Here is a 9,543-nt window from a genome sequence, read left to right on the forward strand (position 1 = left end):
GGCTGGGGAGATGGTTTTCCTGGCTAAAATGAAGAGCAGAGGCATGGAGAAAAGGAGACACCACAGACTGGTAGAGGGAAGGGAGGTATGGGTAGTAGAGATAGGATCTCCATATACCCTCTGAGAAGGCTCCTGCTCCCCTCATTCCCCTGTTGCTGATATATATGTATATATGCATATACATGTATGTGTGTATATATGTGCACATGTGTGAGATGTGTGTGTGCATGTACACACATGCATATATATATATAACTCCAATATATCAAAGACCTATGACCACCACTGAGGAATTACCTAGGGCTCATAGAAGGTAAATCTGTGATCATACATGACCAAGTCTTAGAAGTAAAATTTGAACCTAGAGCTTCTTAACTCCAAATCCATCATTCTATCTGATATGTCACACTACTACTTCTCTGTTCACATGCAATAGATCATACGATCATAGATTTAGAGCTGGCAAGGACACTAGAGGTCACTGAATCCAACCCTTCATTTTACAGATGAGGAGACAGGCCGTGAAAAGTTAAGTGGCTTATTCAAGGTCTCACAGCATGTAAGTCTCAGAGGTAGAATTTGAGCTCAGATCTTTCTGACTCCAAGTTCAAAGTTTTATCTGTTGTGTCACACTGCCCCTCTTACATGCAATAGAACATTAGGCTGGGAGCTAGAAGGGATCTTCAAGATGATTGAGTACAATTCCCTCATTTTACAAATTTTACAGGAGTCCAATGACTTATCCAAGGTCGCACAGCTCATAACCCTCTGAGATGGGCTTTGAGCCTAAGTCTTCCTGTCTTTCAGTCCAGAACCCTATGCTCTACACCAGGTTTTTCTCTTTTACATGTAATACATGAGGAGACACCAGTGCATTGGGCAACAATAAATATGGACAAACCACAGAAGTCCCTGAGAATGAGAGGCTAGAAAAGCTTGAGAAAGGGGGAAGGGAGAGAAGATTGGGTGTGAGCCCAATGCTGGCTCAGTCATTTCATAACCCCCCTGAATACTAATTCAAGAAAAACTGGACCCACAGCAAAAGAGGATTTGCAAACTGAAGAAGGAAAAATTTTATTTCACAGAAAGAAACAGTACAGTTGAGGACTGGTTACACAATATAGTTGCTTTCCTCAGCTTCTACCTTAGGAACTTACTGCTGAAAAGTGGGGTGCAGTGGTTGGGGAGAAAGGAGAGGAAACACTAGGGAGTACTGAACAGGGCATGGCAGACCTACACTGACCATCCCATTCCCAGGGCAAACACTGGAGTTTCTACCCTCCTTCCCACTGTGACTGCTCATGGTCTCAGCCAGGCAGGTGGGGGACTTTCTCTTTTTCCTATAGTGAAGATTTAGACTTCCTTTTCTTGGGAAGAAACCACCTTTCCATCCCTGATTCCTTCATGGTGATGTGGATCCTACTGCTGTTACCACGACTACATCCTCCACTAAGGGAACCTATAGGGAGGAAGTAGAAAGTAGAAATTACTATGAGCAGGAAAACTCATCTTTCTCCAGATTCAGGCAAAGTCTTTGCTCAGATCTGAGAGAGGAGGGAAACTCTGAGAGCATCCCTGATAGGAAATCATTCATTTACTCACTAAACATTTACTTAGCACCTACTCTATATGACACTATGCAAGGCACGGAGGGAGAGGAATACAGATAAGACAGTTCCTGCCGTCAGTCATCCCTAAATCTATGAAGGGCCATTTCCAGTCATCCTGATGAATATCTGATCACTGGATCCAGATGACTCTGGAGAAGAAAGTGAGGCTGGTGACCTTGCTCAGTCCCCCCTCACTCAAATCAAAGTCAACTGAAGTCATGTCATCATTTCACTGATGTCATGGTCCTCTTCAAAAAAGAAGGACAAACACAGCAATAATAACAACAAATCTATACAGAGGTCTTAACACAACACATATGACTAAGGTTGTGGTTTGTCCTTTGTTCTTGAAGAGGGCTGTGATATCAGGAAGATGGTGCCATGACTTGCCAGGGAATTGGATTTGAGTGAGGGAGGGCTGTGCAAAGGGACCAGCCTCACTTTCTCCTGCAAAGCCATCTGGATCCAGAGGCAAGATATAGATCAGGATGACCAGAGATGTCCCCTAGCACAATGCAATTTGAAAAGGGATGGGATAGACATGTCTTAGGAGCTAGACCATAAAATTTGGATATTCTGAGCTGCCTTGGTCTTACTCATAAGATCATCATACATTTTAAGCTGTAAGAGACATCAAAGGTCCTCTAATCCAGGACTCTCATTTTATAGGCAGGAAAAGCGAGGCAAAGGATATACAAGCAACATGCCAAAGGTCAAACAAAGAATAACCATCAGAGTCAGGATTTGAACCTACATTCACTGCTCCAAGGCCCAAGCTCTTTCTACTTTACTACAGAAAGCCTACTGAAAAAAATGGCAAATAGCATCTCTGAGCTACTGTCAAGCAACCTATCAACAAGCATTCACCAGACACTGACTTTTTGTCAGGCTCTGTTAGGTTCTAGGGACACAATTTGGCAAGTTCCTTGGAGGATAGAGGGTGGTACAAGTCCTAGACAATCCTTTGTTCATGGCTCATATTCAATACATCCAATGATAGCCTTTAAGGTTGGAAGGAACTTTATGGATCACTTATTTGAAGAGTTGGAAGGGACCTCGGAAACCATCCAGTCCAACCCAAATCCCCTCTATATTATACCCCAAAAGTAGTTGATCTCTGCTGGACACCCTCCAAAATATCAATATCCTTCCTAAAACATGATGATGGCCAGAGCAGAACATAATAGGCTAGATCAGCATGGGGGTGTGTGGAGCCAGCTTGAACACACTCCAGAGAGATGATTATTAAACTTTTTGTACGAGTTTTCATACATACCTCAGAAATCAGCAAACTATAAATCAGGGCTTGATTTATTGTTTTATTAATTGTCTAAACTTAAGAAGGTGATGCAGACAATATAATAATGTAGATTAAACTTAGGAATGTGTCTTACACATATATTGGGGGGGAGGAACTTTGTTATTAAACATTTACTAACATTCTACTGGAATGGCTTCTTAACCTTTTTGTATCACAGACCCCTTTGGCACTCTGGTGAAGTCTAGGAAGTCCTTCTAGAAATAATGTTCTTAATGGCATAATATAAAATACATAGGATTATGAAGGAAATCTATCATACTGAAATACAGTTATCAAATTATTCAAAAAACAAAGTCAAGGAACTGGTTAAGAATCTCTAATGTTGGTGTCTGACCAGGAAAAAAGTACAATGAGACTGTCTAATCCTTAGTACTAGAAGGTTTGCCTTTCTCACTAACAATCGTCTGACCCTGTTCCCCTCAGTTCAGCCCAGTACCTTTCTCAGTGTATGATATTGGCTTAATAAATAGGGAAGGAATGAAGGAATGAAGAAAGAACACCTCTCAATTGGAGGAGGGGGGAACAGAAAGAGAAAGGAACTTATTGGAGAAGAAAATGTAGAACAATGGGATATAGATAAATGGGAGCAGCCACTTTGTAGTGAAGAGGTATAAAGATGTCTCCAATGCTCTGCCTCTCAGGTTCCTGGGAAAAAATCCATAGCCATCTCCATATTTCCCCAAACTTCATCTGGCCCTTGCTCAAGCCAGACAGGTCAAATTCTTTTACCTTCTTTGATACTGAAACCAACTATCCTAGAAAAAAAGAAAGAGGAAGAATTCACTCAATATAACAAATAGAATTAACTGCCCACTATGGGCAAAGCCTTGTGGGAGGTTCCCCCAAGGTAAAGTTCAATGTAGTCACCTTCTTTAAGGTTGACCTATTACATTTTCAACTTGTGACATACACGATGCAAGTATCATTGATCCCATTTTGACAGATAAGGAAACCAGTGTTCAGAGGTGTTAAATGACTTGCTGATTCATAGGATTTGGAGCTTGGTAGAGATCATTTAATCTAAATTCATAGCCGAGAAAACTGAGGTACAGAGAGAGTAAGTCATTTGTACACAGTCATAAAGGAAGCTTATGTTGAAGCCAAGATTCAAACCTACCAATAGATGATGACGACAAGTGGCTATGTTCTCTTTACTGGGGTCCACATGGGCAAGAGCACAGCAGCTGCCATTTGAAGCTCTGAGGAAGCTGGGTAGTCCAGTAGATAGAGTGCTGGGATTGGAGTTGGGAAAAGCTGACCTCAGATCCTGCCTCAGACATTTACTAACTGCATGATCCTGGGCAAGTCACTTACCTCTCTGAGCCTCAGTTTCCTCATCTGTAAATTGAGAGGGTTGGACCAAATCTTTTCAAGCTCCAGTGCCTTGGGGTCCTAAAAGTCTTCTTTCCAACAGCTGGAACCATCAAAGCCAGTTCCCATTAGGTCACTCTCTAGACTGAATTCTCAAACCCCTTTCCTTCAATCCCCCTCCCTTGAAAAGGAATCACAGCCCCATTGATGGTTCCACCAGGAGCATGGTCCCCATTCTCCAGAGTGGCCCCCAGGCCTTTTGCCTACTGGCCCTCTAGCAGGTTGTGGTATGTGGCGATCTCCTGCTCCAGCCGTGTCTTGATGTCTAAGAGCGTCTCGTACTGCTGGTTGTCACATGCCATCTCATTGGGGAGCTCACTCAGCTGGGTCTCCATGTTGCCAATCAGCCCCTGCATCTGCTGCAGTTGAGTAGCATAGCAGCCCTCCCATTCTGCTGAGGAGCTTTCCAGCCCAGTTTTCTGATGAAGGAAAGGGTCTGACCCAGCAGGGATGCAGAAGCAAGGAGTCTGGGAGAGGAAGGGAGTGCCTACCATGCTGAGCTGGGAATGTAACTCAATCTCCAGCCCCTGCAGTGTGCGTCTCCAGTCAGTGACCTCAGTCTTGCTGGTCTTCATCATCTCAGTGCTGGAAGCCACCTCTTTGTTCAGTTCTCCCTCTGCAAGGGTCCCACAAAGATGGATGAGTCTCATCTCAATGGCGGCCCTCTGAGGCAATATGATCCCAAGAGACCACCAAGGAGTCACTGAGAGTCTCAAGGAGGGGGTCTTACACATAGATTCACCTTGCTAAAGAATCAGGTCTCAGCATCTTGATGATGCTTCTCAGCAATAACTTCATACTGCTCTCACATCTCAGAAAGCACACGGGGCAGGTCCACCCCCCCGGGGCTCTATCCATCTCCACATTGACCTGGCCCACCAACTGGTCCTTATACTCTCATTTCCTGAAGGGATGGAAAGAAGAACTCAAATAGGCCATCATGCTTCTAGCCCTGAGGTTTAGGAACTGGCAAAGGAACAATCGATTCTATGGGCATCTTGACATATCATTCTTTAACTGGTGGAGAATGTGCTTCTTCCTTCAGACACAGGGGAGGGGACTAATCATCCAAGTTTGCAGAGGAAGAAACTGAGCTAGAGTGTTTTACCCAAGTTTATTTCCTAGTCCAGTGACCAAGCAGTATAAGCCACCCTTACTCCATTGTTGGTGGCATAGGGAGAAGGAGAACTTAAGAAGTCGAGCTACAAATGTTCTGCTGGGACCTGAGAAAAGCCTTGAACTATAACTCTCTCCTGGTCCCCCAAATCTCTCTGTTTGGACACAAACTAAGGCTACATTCTTGAAGAGCTGAGGTCTTCCTCCAGGTTGTGACTACTGCCAGAAAATTGTGTGACATGAAACCACCCAGAAACTGCCCTGTTATCCCTTAGATCATCCCCTGACTCACTCACATGCAATCCTGGACATGGGGGAAAAACTGGATTAAAGGTCCAGTGTTCAAGTCTTAATTCTGCCAGTTCCTACCCATGGGACTTAGGCAAGTTGGACTGAGGGATCTCTAATTTCTCTTCTAACTAAATCTAAGTCAATGCTCCCACAAGATGAAGGTTTAATGAGCCTCAGTTCATTCTTTTGCCTGCCTCCTGCTTTCCTGTCACCTCCTTAAGGTCCCTTGTGAGGTGATCCAGTTCCTCATTTAGTTCATTAAACTGCCGGTCCAGCTCATCCTTGGCCAGAGTCAGGTCAATAACTAGCCAGCGCAGCTTATTGATGTCACCCTCCAAACAATGATGTAGTCTCAGCTCATTCTCATACCTGGGACATTAAGAAAAAGTTCAGAACCAGAGATAGTGGAGCAGTTGCATTTCTTTTCATGAGAGTTTTGGCCAGAGAGGTGAAGGGGAAGGAGAGATGGAGAGAGAGAATGAGGGAGGGGGAAAGGGAAAGAGGGAGGGAAAGTTGGAGGGAGGAATGGAGGGAAGATGAACAAAAAAACAGGTCATGAGCTGACTTGATTATGACATTATCAGCATCCAGCTGAGAATCGTTAATCTTCTGAAGGATCTGACAATTTTCAGTGGTGGCTCTCTGGATCTACAAAGAGGAGATACCAGAACCTCCTGGAGATCCCCTCTATACTCTCCTTATGGTCTCCTGTAAGACCTTCCTAACCTCCTCCCCAGGCATTCCCTTATCAGGCACTAGTCCTGGTTGAGTTTGCCCAGAAGAGCCTTCAGAATCTAGCTTCAGCCCCTCTAGTGTCGCTGCATAGCAGCCCTACATAGACCCTTCTCCCCTCCCTCTCCCACAAGGGCCAGCCCCAGGCAGCTTCCCCCACCAACTATGCACATAGGAATTTAAGAAAGATTAAACCGTTCTCAGGAATCCCTGACTGAGGCAGCAAAGGTATCTAGCTAGGAGGTTAGAGAATAAGGAGTTTAAGCCTGGTTGATAGTAGGGGAGAAGTCTTAACAATAAACAGAGCTCCTGATTTTAATCTCTCCATTTTACTTCCCCAGCCTACACTGCCTATGGAGTGCCAGAGGGGTCAGAATGTCAGAGGTGGAGAGGCCCTTAGAGACCACCTAGGGCAGGGTCTCTTAACCTTTTGGGCATCATGAACTGCATCCCTTGAGCAGCCTGGTGGAGCCTATGGACCTCTCTCAGAATAATGTTTTAAAAAGCATAAAATAAGTAGGCTTGCAGAGGAAAACAATTAGATTGAACTAAAATGTAATTTTTTCCCCATCCAAGTTCAGGTACCCCCTCAAATCTTTCCACAGACCCCAAGTTAAGAAAACCCTGATGTAGCCCAGTTTCCTCATCTGAAATATAGCATAGTAGAGTAGACAGAGTCAGGAGATCTGGGTTCAGATAGAACTTAGGAATTTACTAAGTGTCAGAGGATAGACAAATGACTATCAGAGTCCTGACTTTCTCCATCCATAGAATGGAGCTGTTATTTATACTACCAAACTCAAAGAACTGGCATAAGGAAACCACTCTAAGAAAGGGGCCCTGCTCATTAGACATTTATTGTACCCCAGCACTTAACACAATTCCTGCCACATAGTAGCTACTTAATCTTTATTGACTGACTGACTGAAACCCAGATCCCTCTTTCTGTGAGCTGTTGCCACAGGTGATCATTGAATCCCTTCATTTCCTGTTAACTCCAGTTATATGCCCACCCACCATTCCCTCACTTCAAGGAAAAGTTAGCAGACAGAGTCAAGGCACCTTGTTGCAGAGAAAGACCAGGCTGAAGGTTTGCTTTTTCTGTCCTGTAGGGTCCTGTATTCTAACCTTGCTCTCAGTCATAAGGAATGAATAGTATGCCCTATATGTTCCCATGCTGCCAATCAGAGCAAATATACCTAGCTTTTGCAAGTTGATAAGCAGCTCCCATGTCTCAAGATGATTTATGTACAATACAATCATTATCTGAACCAAAATTATTGCTTTGTGTCAACAGTAACTCTGAAAGCAGAAACGTGGGTGGCTCAACTAGTCCCTGCGTTGAATGTCATCTCCACCCAACTCAAGGTCTTACCTCTTGAAGGAGCTCTTCTATGGTCTTATAATCCCACTCAGGGTTAGTGGGACTTTGCTTCAAAATGCCAATCTTGGATCTTAACATCAAAGTTCCTATTGTCCTCCTTCAGAGCCCTCACTTTGTCCAGGTAAAATGCCAAGTGGTCATTGAGATTTTTCATGGTGGTTTTCTCATTGCCAGACAGGAGACCACCATCTCCACCACTCAAGTCAAAGCCTCTTCTACAAACCCCTCCACCAACACCAACACCGGTTCCTCCACCAAAGCCATAGCTCATTCCACCACCATAGACTCCCACCTACCCAGAGGAAACAAACCTAGCTGAGGAGGCAGAAATCCCAAAACCACACCACTCCCAAGGAAACTTTCCCCTTCATATCCCCCACCAGCCAGGAGAGAGGTTCCCTGAGTGGAGCCCCCACCAAAACCACCCTCATAGGTAGAAGAAGAATTCTGAAGGAAGGTGGTCCTCACAGCTTCAGTAGCCCTTGACCTCTGTAGTCAGGAATTACAGAGCTTTAAGGAGAATCAGGGAGAAGTCTCTCTTACCCCAAACCTGGAGCTATTTTTACACTGATTCCTTTGGGTGCTGGGTGGCCTCACCACCCCCATCCTTCACCATTTACATTCTCCTAGTCCTCCAAAAGGAAACCAGATCAGCATGCACACACACACACACACACACACACACACACATGCACACAGCTGCCCGTATACCTCAAGGAGCCTTGTGGAGTTGCGTTGTGTTTGTGTGTGTGTGTCTGTACGTGCATGTATGTTCTGTGTGTATGGTGCTTTTCTTATTTAACAAAAGAGATGATTCATAATTAATGATGTTTTGCTGGAGGGCATGGTTTTGACACTTCCAAAAGAAAAAAAAAATCACATAGAGAGCACACTGTGCCACTCCCACAGCTTCTGGATGGATTTGCTCCCATTAAGATGCTCAGGATCTCTTATGCACAAGCTGTTCATTGTGTACACAGTTTCTCTCTGATACCCACTCCATCCTGGGAGCTTCAATCTCTCAGCACCATTTGGGTTTCTGGGTCTAGCAGCCTCCTTTTCCTTTTTCCTTTTCTTTCTGTTGGCCCTTGGGGAGACTAGTCTACCAAAACCAACAGTTGCTGGACTCAGCCTGATGGAGAGCAAGACAGAAAGGCAACTTTATCCAAAAGGAGGGAGATGGAAAGGGAAAAGGCAAGGGAACAAATTTACCTAAGGCTGTATATGGCCACCAGAAAGAGCCACTTCAGAATCAATCCATCATTAAGCATCTATTAAGTGCCTACTGTTCGTCAGCCTTGTGCTACTCAATGGGGATACAAAGATCAAAATGAGACTTTGTCCTCTCTTAAGGAGTTTATGTTCTCTCAGGGGAGATGACCTGTACCCAAATCAGTATTTAAAAATATATACAAAGAAGGATGGAGTGAGGGCTACACCTCAGAGAAGAGTCAAAGAGAGTTTGGGCTAAGAATTTAGGCAGCTAGGTGGATAGTGTGAATAGAGTGTTGGATTTGAAGTCAGAAAGACCTGAGTTCAAAACTGGCCTCAGACACTTACTAGCTGTGTGACTCTGGGCAAGTCATAGCCTCTCTATGTTTCCGTTTCTTCATCTCTAAAAACGGGAGTCATGATAGCACCTACTTTCCAGGGTTGCCCTAAGGTTCAAATAAGATAACATGTAAAGCTCTATGCAAAACTTTAAGTGATATATATGT

At 44.3% G+C, this 9,543-nt stretch overlaps 1 pseudogene; it reads right to left on the minus strand.

The window, feature by feature from the left end:
- Positions 1-1,038: 1,038 nt before the first annotated feature.
- Positions 1,039-8,431, minus strand: LOC140523063 (keratin, type I cytoskeletal 15-like; annotated as a pseudogene).
- Positions 8,432-9,543: the final 1,112 nt, after the last annotated feature.

Source organism: Notamacropus eugenii, chromosome 2 (genome assembly GCF_028372415.1).
Source record: "Notamacropus eugenii isolate mMacEug1 chromosome 2, mMacEug1.pri_v2, whole genome shotgun sequence".
Taxonomy (NCBI): domain Eukaryota; kingdom Metazoa; phylum Chordata; class Mammalia; order Diprotodontia; family Macropodidae; genus Notamacropus; species Notamacropus eugenii.